Below are 11,851 nucleotides of genomic sequence, written 5' to 3'. Positions count from 1 at the left end.
AATTTGGTTAAGAAAATTGACTCTCCTTGAAATGACGTCCACTATTTTGACCTTATAACTACATTTACCCTTTCTAATTGGCAGAAAAGGAAGCACTCACTCATTACTCGACGCAAGTTTAAACCGTCGCTAAACCGTCTTCTTATGGCAAAGCCAATAAGAGAAGCTTTTCAAGCGTGACTCAAGAGTCGACAACTATTACTAGCAGTACAAAGAAAAAAACACACTACGCAAGGATTGCTGTTGGTGTTTTTGTGTGCCTCTCTGCTATGCATGCTGTCATAATAAAACCACAGCTAACTAAAAGTGTCATTGTCTCTTTAATAATTATTATTTTTTATCACTCCATTAATAATATTACTACTACGTCTCTGTTTTCTCTCTTCAAAATCTCCACCCTTATCTCTCTTCTGCTTGTCTTTTTCCAGTCTTCCTCGAGATCATTTCCCCACTCCCGTGATGACACCCGATTTGATGAAACTTCTTGGCTTCAACCCCCATTGATTCTGTTTCAGAAATTAGAAATTTTTACACTCCTTTTTCTTTTCTTTCTTTCCCTTCATTTTCCTAGCTTTTTAAACCGTAACAGTAATCCCCCCTTTGCTTCAGTTTTCAGTTTTCTTTCCCTACATGATTCTGTTTAAAACTCACCATAGACAACAATAATAGTTAAACCACATCATAACAATCCCCACTCTTCCTCTTCCTCCTTTTCTCTCTCCATTCATTCCCTGTCTCTCAATGGCGAAACATGATTTCCTCCTTCAAAGCCTTACTCTTATAACTCTTCATTCCCCTGAGGCTGACTCCTCAAATATATTCACGCCAAACCTCTTTACTTCCTTCCTCATCCCTTTCCCTCTCTGCAAAACACAGAAACAAAAAGAACGACAATGCTTCTCCTTTTCTTTCTCTTTTCTTTCTTCACTCCCTTCACCGTCCCTTTCTCTCAACAAGAAGTCCTACCTCTCCAGTAGTTCCCCCCCGCCGCCCCCATACCCCGGCCCCCCCCCCTCGGCTTCCTGACCGCCCTTTCCCCCCTCTCCCCCCTCCCCCTTCCCTCCCTCCTGTCTCCAAAACCTTTCCTTCGTTAACTTCTTCTACAACAACATCAATTCCACCATCCCTCCCGATATCTCACTGTCAAAATCTCGTCCACCTTGATCTCGCCCCAAACCTACTCACGGTCAGCTCCCCCACACTTTGGCTGACCTCCCTAACCTCAAGTACCTGATTTACCGTAACAATATATCGGGAGATTTCCCGAGTCTTTCGGGAGATTCCAAAAGCTCGAGGTTCTGTCCTCGTTTACAACTTCTAGACGGGACAATCCCCGCTTTTTTAGGGAACATTAGTACCCTCAGAATGCTCAATTTATCGTACAACCCGTTAGTCCGGGTAGATCCCGCCGGAGCTTGGCAACTTAACTAACTTGGAGATTTTGTGGCTCACAGAGTGTAACTTGGTGGCGAGATCCCTGACTCGCTGGGTCGACTCAAGAAACTCACAGACTTGGACCTTGCCCTTAACCACTTGGTGGGCAACATCCCGAGCTCGCTCACTGGAGTTGGCTATGTCGTTCAGATTGAGCTATACAACAACTCGTTGACCGTGAGTTACCTCGCGGGTTCTCGAAATTGACCAACCTGAGACTTCTTGATGCGTCGATGAACCAGTTAACGGGAACGATCCGGACGACAGTTGACACAGCTGCCACTTGAAAGTCTCAACCTTTACCAGAACAACTTTGAAGGGACTTTTACCATCGAGTATCGCCGACTCCCCAGCTCTGTATGAACTCAGGCTCTTTCAAACAGACTCACTGGGAGTACCCAGAACCTCGCAAAAACTCGCCTCTATATGGCTCGACGTCTCCAGCAACCAATTTACTGGTCCCATACCGCCGAGTTTATGCGAAAAAAGGGAGCCTAGAAGAGCTTCTAATGATACACAACTCGTTTTCGGGCCAAATACCATCGAGTTTAGCAGAGTGTCGGAGTCTGAACCGGATCCGACTCGGTTACAACAAATTATCTGGTGACATACCGCCGGGTTCTGGGGTCTCCCTCACGTCTACTTACTCGAGCTCGTAATAACTCCTTCTCTGGTCAAATGGGAAATCAATCGCAAAGGCAGCGAATTTATCTCTTTTGATTATACTAGGAACGAGTTCAATGGTTCACTGCCTGAAGAATTGGTTTAGTTATAATTTAGTTCAACTTTCTGCTAGCGGCATAAGTCGGTGGGCCATTGCCTAAAGCATAGTAACTTGATGCTAGGATTCTTGATCTTCATGGGAATGAGTTGGAAGGGGGTTGCCTAGTGGGATTGAATCCTTGAAAAAGGCTAACGAATTGAATTTAGCTGATAATTAAGTTTTCAGGGAAGATTCCTGATGGAATAGGGAGTTTGTCAGTGTTGAACTATCTTTGATCTGTCTAATAATCAGTAACTGGGAGAGTTCCTTTTGGGTTTGCAGGAATTTGAAGCTTAATCAGCTTCAATTTGTCGAATAAACTGTTAGCGTGAGTTACCACCTTTGTTTGATAAAGAAATGTACAATATAGCTTGCATGGGAAACCCTGGTTTGTGTGGAATATCAGTGGTTTGTGGTTGTTGGGAGGGATGGAAACAAGCATAAAGGTTACGTTTGGGTTGCTTAGATCCATTTTTATCTTAGCTGCTTTGGTGTTTGTTGTTGGTGTGGATTTGGTTTTACTTAATACAGGAGTTATAAGAAAGCTCAGGCTATCGACAAGTCTAAGTGGACTTTGATGTCTTTTCATAAGTTGGGTTTTAGTGAATATGAGATATTGGATTGGTCTTGATGAGGATAATTTGATAGGGAGAGGATCTTCAGGGAAAGTTTACAAGGTTGTGCTTAGTAAGGAGAGGCTGTTGCGGTGGAGAAACTCTGGCGAGGTGTGAAAAAGGGTTGCATAGCTTAGATCTCGAGAAAGGTCGGCTCAGGATGATGGTTTCAAGCTAGATTGAGACATTGGGGAAGATTAGCACAAGAATATGTTATTGTGGTGCGCTCGTGACTACGAGGGATTGCAAGCTTTTGGTGGTATGAGTATATGCCAAACGGTAGCTTGGGTGACTTGTGCATAGCGTAAAGGTTGTTTTGGAGGGCGACCATGTACAATTATTGTCGATGCAGCGAGGGGCTTTCTTATTTGCACCATGACTGCGTGCCTCCCATTGTGCAAGGGACGTCAAATCAACATATCTTTGGATGGGACTTTTGGCTAGAGTGCTGATTTTGGATTGCCAAGGTAGTTTGATGCAGCTGGAAAGGTGTTATCAATGTCTGTCATTGCGATCTTTGGTTACATTGTCCTGTTAGTTCATTATCATCATTCTTATAATTGAATGTTGCACTTTGTTTATTTACTTCACTGCTATTTGGTTACGCTATGCTCTTTGAATGCTCAGTCAGAAATCATCTGGAAACTATTTTAATGACCTTAGATTAGCTACTGCAATCAGTTAGTATTCATGTCTAGCCTTTGTGTTGAATGAATATTCGGACAATCTCTATTTTGACTGCTTTCTTTGACACTTCATCAATACCTCTAGCTGTTTTTAGATTCTAAAACAAATTGCCACTAATAGTACATTGACTGATAAAATGCCTTTTAACTGGTGTCGTTGCATATTTCACTCAGTCTGAACTGATCTTTCTATGAAATTTTTTGTATATATACACTGCGTGTGAACGAGAAGAGTGACATATACAGCTTCGGTGTAGTTATACTAGAGTTGGTCACAGGCAGACTCCCAATTGACCCAGAGTTCGAGGACCTAGTAAGGTGGGTCTGCACCACTCTAATCAGAAAGGAGTGGTTCCAAGCTCGATCCATTTTCAACATTGGCCTCCTGTGTACTAGTCCACTCCCAATCAACCGACCATCAATGAGAAGGGTGGTTAAAATGTTGCAAGAAGCTGGCGCTGATAGCCTGCCAAAAACTGCTGCTAAAAAGGATGGGAAATTGACTCCTTACTACTCAGAAAGTGTAGCTTGAGAAAAACGAAAAGAAAAGAAAAGGTTTTCCTCGTAGATTTGTCCCATAAACAAAGAGTAATAGAAGGATTGTGCGAGTGTGTTACGCCTCTAGTTTTTTTTTTGCCCTCAAGTTTTGGTTTTCAATCATTGATCCCACTTGCTGTTTTGCTTTACAGGTTGGTTTAGGGGGGACTGGGGGTGTGGGGTTGGGAAGAGTAGTAGGGTTTGGAATTTTCTCAAAGACAGAGAAAGAGGGAGAAAAAAGCAAGGCAGATTTACTATAGTTTAATGTACACTGTAAATTTCTTAAAAATCAAAGTTATATTCCCACCTCTCCAAAAACAGCTAGAGATATTGATGAAGTGTTGAATGAATATTAGGACCTGTGTGTATGGTTCAGGTGACATTTAAATCACCAACTACCTTATTAATCTTCATTCAACCCAAGTCAAACCCATTTAGTTCACTGCTCCATGCTATAAGATTTTGCTTTTACAGTGGTTTTAACCCTTTGTTCATCAAATCAAATAGCTATAAATCCGTTAATGAAGTAGTTGAGTGGGCAACTAACGTAGGTCCACAATGCCAGTGGCTTCTTTCACCTTTTAGTGAATCGTTACATCATTTTGGAAAGCGACGATAACGACCAGACCCATAGGTATGTTAGACAGGCGGCCTTAAGCCTGTTTTTAAGTGGTCGTGTTCCAAAATCTACCTCCTCTCAAATTTATTATTACAGCCTTAAAAAAGCATTTCCGAGGAATTCAACTGTTTTAATGGGACAGTAAACAAGCATAATCTCCTACTTGTACTGCTCTCTCACTTACATTAGCAGTAGTGATTCTTAATGCTTTTTCTTCAGCATCGGCTTTTGCTGCAAATTGAAATGCCTGTGAATAAAGACAAAGTTTCAACATAAAGGGGGCAGTGGCATTTTTGTTTGTTTCAGAGTTAGGCCAGGCTTTACTTTCAACATATGATTTAGAAAAGCTCTGTACATGTTGTCCTTTCTAATTAAAACAAAATTTGGAGGTCGTTTTCATGGCAGCTCATTAGATGCTTTGTGTTTCGTTACTTCACGCTGATTTTGTTACCAAACAAGGAACATGGATTGATAATTACAACAATTTAGTTTAAGTAACTCTTTCTAAACAATTATTGATGTGTCCAATTAGCATATCTTTGAAGGATTTAGCTGCAAAAAAGGGTGATCCAAAACTAGTAAAAATGATCACCGGTATTTAATGGAATAATAGAGGGAAAATCCCAAGTGTGGGTTAGCTATAGCTCTTACCAAAATGTGGAAATCGTAGTGCAAGCAGGGGTGGATTAAACTTAGAAGGGCTGAAAATGCCCTTTCTCTAACACTACTGACACGCATTAAAGGCAGCTCTTTGGCATTAGCCTAGGCCTATCCAGGGAAGGGGAGGGGGACCATATTTGAAATCTCATTTTCTGTGGATAATTAAATTGTCCGCCTTTTTCTTTTATTTTAGGGTCCCTGATCTATTCTATAGTCTTGGTTAGAAATTCCTTTTTTTTTAACCCCTGAATTCTTACATAATTTTTTGAAACCTATCCAATTATCTACCTTCCTTTTTGTTCAGGGGAAGAACAACCAATCATAGTGACAAGCATTTTGGATCTATAGTGTATAGTGTCTACTAGTGTGAACCTATGGCCCTTTTTCGGGAATCAATTTGGGTTTGTTTTCATTATTTTCGGCTGTGTCGATTCCTACATTACCCAGTAACAAGTCAAACTCAAAGCAAAGCTCCACTCAAGAAGCCCACGTGGGTCGTTTGTTATTGAGCCGCACTAAATTACCACCCAAAGTATTTCATTTTCTGGGCTTCTTTTTGCCTCTAATAAGGCCCCGAGTTGGGTTCTACTACCAATTCCCTACCATCTATACTATTATTTATGAAAAAGGATTTTTATTTTATTTTAAAATGTAATAAATATTAATTTGAGAATAATTTATTTTTTATTTTTTATAAAATATTATTATGATAAAATTTAAACTTAGTGCAATGATTTTTAAAATGTAATAATATAGTTTAATTAATTTGAAAATATAGTAATATTAGATTATTGGTGAGTCCTATTATTATATGTTGTTTCAAAATCTAAATTTGTTAATGTAATTTGAAAATAAAACATAGCACCCTTCAATTAACCTTTGACTGTGTTGGCAAGGTTGAGATCCTCGAACTTTAGGTGTTTAGGTTTAAGTCCTATCCTATATGATCTATGTGTGACTATGCCCTAATTGGTCTTTGCTTAGTTAGTTGGGTTTAAGTCATGTTTAGTTTATATTTAGTAATGTTGAATAATATTTTGCACACTCACTTTTTAGAAAAAACAAAAGAAAATTGCTTGAATATAGTAGTTTAAATTATATGATTTTATTCTCTATCACTTTTATCATTACTGAAACTCAGGCCCCAGGGACTAGTATTCTTTAGTTCCGAAGTAGTAAATGCATAATGCTATATTATGGAAAGAATATCCATAAACCATGGTGGGTAGGGCTTGTATAAAAGCTCCCCAAGAACTAATTAAGCATTAGGCAAGAGAGTGCCAAGTTTATAATATTCAAATTAGAGATGAAAATGCTAGGTAAACATGGGTGATTTAAAATTATACGTGCCGTGGACCGACCCACCTACTTCTTCCACCAAATTCTGAACCACTTCGTTTGGCCCATATATCTTGGTGGGCATGGAGCTTGTCTAAATGGTACCTGCATTTGTGTTTTAAGACCTTGGTTCAAACCTTTGTACAAAAAAGGAATTCACTTTATTCCAAGCACCAAATGTTAAATTAGTCCATTATTATTATTTGCAATTGGAAATACATATAACGAAGATACATCATTCAAAGTGGAACTTACCAAACTTTCGTTATCCATATCTTAATCAACATGAGATTTTTTTACAACAACATTTCACATTTTGAATCCTTGACAAGTACTTGGCAAATCTAGAGTTTAAGAACTTGCCATCAAAGCCTCATGACAATGCAAATGACAAAGATCTTTTACTTCCATTATCTCCATAATCCCTCCAAATTTATTGCCTACATCACTCACTATTTAACATTTGCATTATATTTCAGATTTTGAATATAATAATATTATATCACAATACAACACACATCCAATATAAAAACAAATTATCCTCCTTTATGATTTATGAAATTTTTATATAAAAAATTCTAAATAATCTATTTTATTGTTACATTAGTCATCCTCCATAATTTATGAGCTGCCAAGTCGATACCAACGCAGTGTTTCGAAATAATTTTATTATTAATATATTTATATCTTTCAAATAATTTACTTTTTTTAAAAAAATTAAATAGTTAATTTTTATTTATTTTTATATAAAATTTCCCTAAATCGTAAGTTGGGTATCACATAACATCTTGAAATTCATTAGAGTTCGGGTTTTGTCATTAAGTATCCCTGTTAATAATTTTCTGTGATTTGACCTTTACAATTGAAAATCAATTTGAGTCGAGTCGAATTATTTAAACGGTTAACGGAATATAAGTTAAAAAAATTATAATTAATCAAATTTGACCGAATTTTATTTCTTAATTTAAATTTTTTATATAATTAATAGTATAAATAAATTAAAAATTCTATATAAAATATATTTTTAAAAATATCATGTAATTATTTTTTAAAATAGAGTTTTTATTATCTTTTATTTATTTGAAAATTTATTTGTCTAGAAATATTTCTCAAAAGATTTAAAAATTTTCTAAAAAATATATTAAAGTATTTATTTTGTCAAGAAAATAAAATAAGATTCAATCCAACTTTATATAAAAATAAAAAACTAAAAATTAAACCGAAGTATTATGAGAAGTACGAAATAAATAGAAATGAATTTATTGGAATCCAAATCACTCCTAATCCTTACTGAATTAGGTTATCTTAGCTAAAATTTTCAATTAAAAATATGATTAAGTATCGTACCCTAAAATAATAATAATAATAATAATAATAATATAGCCTCCAACAAAATAAAAAATGCTAGACTTGGAGAAACGGAACACCAACTCTTTTACCAAATCTAACCCCTTTTTTCAAAGTCTGTGCACTCCTATGATAACCTCTCCCATTTTCCCTTCATTCAACTCTTTTAAACTTCAAACTTCAAAGTCCAAACCCATCCATTTCTAGGATTAACCCTTTTCAACACGTTAGTATATGGAATGGACTAGACAACTCCCCCGCCAATCTCCCTCTCCTTCCTTCCCTTCTCCCAACCCATTTCAGACGCTAGAGTTTAATTTAGCTCACAAAACATGACCCAAACGGACGATATTGCTTACGATTCGATTTTGGTTCTTCTCTCCATCTCTTTTTCATTCTTGGTGTCCTCATCATCATCATCTGCAGGAAGAAACCACAAAAGCCCGATCAGAAACAATTTAGAGCTCCCCGCCAAGTTTTGTGCCAGCTCCTATCAGTTAACCGACATAGATGCAGCGACAGATGGCTTTAACCCTAGAAGGATCGAAAGGCCGCTTAGGTACCGTTTATGCAGCCATATCGCCGAGCGGGGAGCTCGTTGCGGTGAAAAGGATACATCCACGGCTTGTTTTAAGCAATGCTGGATTCGGGTTTGCTTCGATAATAAAAACACTTTCTTTGGCTCAGCATCCTAACGTAGTCCCAATCATAGGGTATTCCGGGTGAGAGAATCATCGTGATGGAGTTTGTCGGCATGGTGAATTTGGATTTTGCATTTGCAAAACTCCGATGGTGCTTCGTTATTAGATTGGAACCGGCGTTTGAGGGTTGCTGCCGGGTGGCTAGGGGGATCAGTATTGGGATAGCACCCAATATAGTACACGGTGCATTAAAGGCGTCGAATATATTATTAGATGTGAAAATTGTTGCAAAGTTATGTGATTACGGGCTATCGTTTTTGGCACCCAAAGAGATGACGGGGCTTGTGGGGCATGTAGATGACGAGTATTGGGCTGAAAAGGGAGGCGGTGCTTGCAAGGAAAGCGATGTTTATGGCTTGTGTTGTTGGAACTTTTGACGGGAGGAGAAGTGAGCAAGGGTTGCTTGTGAGATGGGCATTGCCATTGATCAAAGCCAAAGGTTTAGTGAACTTTTAGACCCTAGACTCGTAATTCCCTCTGATATAAACCTGTTCTTAGACTGGCAAAAGTTGCTTCAGCTTGTGTTGGTAATTACAGAAAAGACAGGCCTTCCATTCTCAAGTGGCATCCATTCTGAACAATCTGGAGATTGAGGTCTGTCATTAGAGTAAATTTGAATATTGGGTTTGTTTTATTTATTTGACTTTGATCATCAAAAAGCTAAAGCTAAGATTGTACACGTGGGTTGTCCTCAAAATGGATGCAAGATAGAGTTGGCCAACGAGGGTAAGAACTGTGTGGGAAAATATTGAAATGAAAGATTATAAAGGTGGGAGAGGGGCGGTGATGGGGGAATCATTGTTTCCGTGTGGAAATAGGGGGGATTTTCTTACATTGGTGGTGAAAGGGACCCATTTCCCTTAATTTTTTTATATTATGCCTTTCTCAATCTGATTATCAGATTTTGGGGGTTTGCTATGGCTCCATCATTTCACTACAACTTCATTTTGTAAATTAATCATTACCCAATTATTTGTGTTTAGAATCAATCACAATATTTCTACAATTTTGTTCATATAAAAAAAATTGGTTTTGGGGACCCAATTTTGCGTTGATTGGACTTTCATTCTCTCCAATTATTCTTCTTCTTGTTTCCAACATACTATTCAATGTAATACATCTTTAATTTTCATTAGATTCTGTTTGCTTTGTCTGTATATAGTAAAATTATAGCCATTGGTGTTTTTTTTAGTTAGCAAATATTCAGTTTTGACAATTTGCCTATTATTAATTAAGTCTACATTATTCATATTGGATTGGAAAAAGTAGCCCAAGGCAGTGGAGTGAATCTAACCAATGTTCTGCTTAAATTGTTATAATAGTATATACCCAACAAACCGGAGCTGCTCCATCTAAATTCTAAAAACAAGTGTTAGATTTCCACAAGGATTGCAATTCGGGTCCCTGTAGTGTGTATGCAAGGACCAAACATTCATTGGAACAAGTTATTATGTACACACACTTATTGAAAAAGAATATATAAATGGTAGTCGTAATTTCGCTTGTCGAGTACAGGCAGGGGATGCAGCTATGAATTGGGCTTGGAAAAAATGTTAAATTAAAAGGCCCAGAGGAGGGTTAGCCCACCATTGGGGTGATATAACAGCCCACTTTACTCTAAAAGTTGGAAAATTAAATGAACAGAAGAAAAACAAAATGGTCCCTATAAATGTAAATAAAATCTTTCTTAAAAAGAAAACCTTGCTATGGTTGATAGGTTCGTGTTGTATCCCTTAGCCATAAGAAATAAATGGGTCAAGAGTGATTGTTGGGTGTCGTTGCTTCAACTTCTACATCATAACTGTAAAACGATATTCACAAATATATACTCACCTCTTTACTATTTTCATTATAACAGACAGGCAAGATGCATTGCGTAACATGTATCGTATTACTGATTATTTTTAGTTCTATTTCTTTATTTGTATACTTTTCTAATTCAATGAGTTGTTTGATATCATTTTTCTATTGGTCTAGAGAATATTGGGTCAAATTGGTTGAATTGGGTTTTAATTTTTAATATTTTAATTAGACTGGTTAACAACGATCTGATTCTAAAAACATTGGTTAATTACATCAGATACACGAAAACTATGAACTAAATAATGAATTCATTTCAAAATATCTCTCATAATTAATCAAGTTCTTCCATTACTATAATGTTAATTGGGATTGATGTGGCGGATATTTAAATGCATGGATCAAATTTTAAACACTAGTCTACATCTAACATGTCAATAAAAAAATGAATCATTAAAACTTATGAGGGCTATTTATTTATATCTTTTTTAACATGTGATATTCAAATTCTAAATACAATGTATAGATATGTATTTAAATTTTGATCTATATGTTTTATGTGACATTTGAACTAACATTTAATGCCCTAATTGATATAATACTAATATTTATAATATTTTAATGTATGAAAATTAATTTAGAATATGAAATCATGAACCATAATTAAAATATACCCAATCTGTTTTGTTTTACTAATTTAAAATAATAAAAAATATATAAAAATTACATTAATATATTAGATTTAAATAAAATAATTCTTATTTTTTTTAAATAATAAAACACGTCAAACTAAGCGAAGTTAGGCTGGGACCAAAAGAAATTTTTAGAATTAAACCTCCACCTGACTCAATTTATTACTATTAGTGTTTAATTTCAAGTTAGCATGTGTGTTGTGGCTAAATTACCTATTGGGTTGGGTTATCTGGTTTACCACTGCTTGTTATGATGCAGAACCTTTGTGTATCTCCTGCGCATTCTCTTTAATGATATGATTTCTATCTTCCCCCAAAAACAATCTAAAAATTCAATCCATTAAGAATAATATAATGACAGACCAGAAATATGCTATCTTCACATCACATATATTGAGATTATGTAACATTCAGTGATCAGAATATATAATAAGATTCGAATCCGTACTCCAAAAATATTAAATTTATTTTAATAATAGTTTAAGTTATTTATTTTAAAATAAATATAAATTTTTGTTTTATTTTTTATTTTTTTCTAATTAAATTGATGTCCAAGTAATTCATGACACCAACTCAATCAGATATTAATAATAGGAGAGGCATATATATATATATAAGATAAATTGCACTAAACATTTTCATATTATGGTCCAAATTGTA

General features: G+C 36.1%; 2 pseudogenes; both read left to right on the top strand.

Moving 5' to 3' along the window:
- Nucleotides 1–1,365: 1,365 nt before the first annotated feature.
- Nucleotides 1,366–3,119, top strand: LOC121228868 (receptor-like protein kinase HSL1; annotated as a pseudogene).
- A 5,211-nt stretch (nt 3,120–8,330) lies between these two features.
- Nucleotides 8,331–9,305, top strand: LOC121228867 (protein STRUBBELIG-RECEPTOR FAMILY 8-like; annotated as a pseudogene).
- The last annotated feature ends 2,546 nt before the right edge of the window (nt 9,306–11,851 follow it).

Source organism: Gossypium hirsutum, chromosome A05, assembly GCF_007990345.1.
Source record: "Gossypium hirsutum isolate 1008001.06 chromosome A05, Gossypium_hirsutum_v2.1, whole genome shotgun sequence".
In the NCBI taxonomy this organism is placed as follows: Eukaryota; Viridiplantae; Streptophyta; class Magnoliopsida; order Malvales; family Malvaceae; genus Gossypium; species Gossypium hirsutum.
This window is presented reverse-complemented; position numbering and strand designations above follow the sequence as displayed.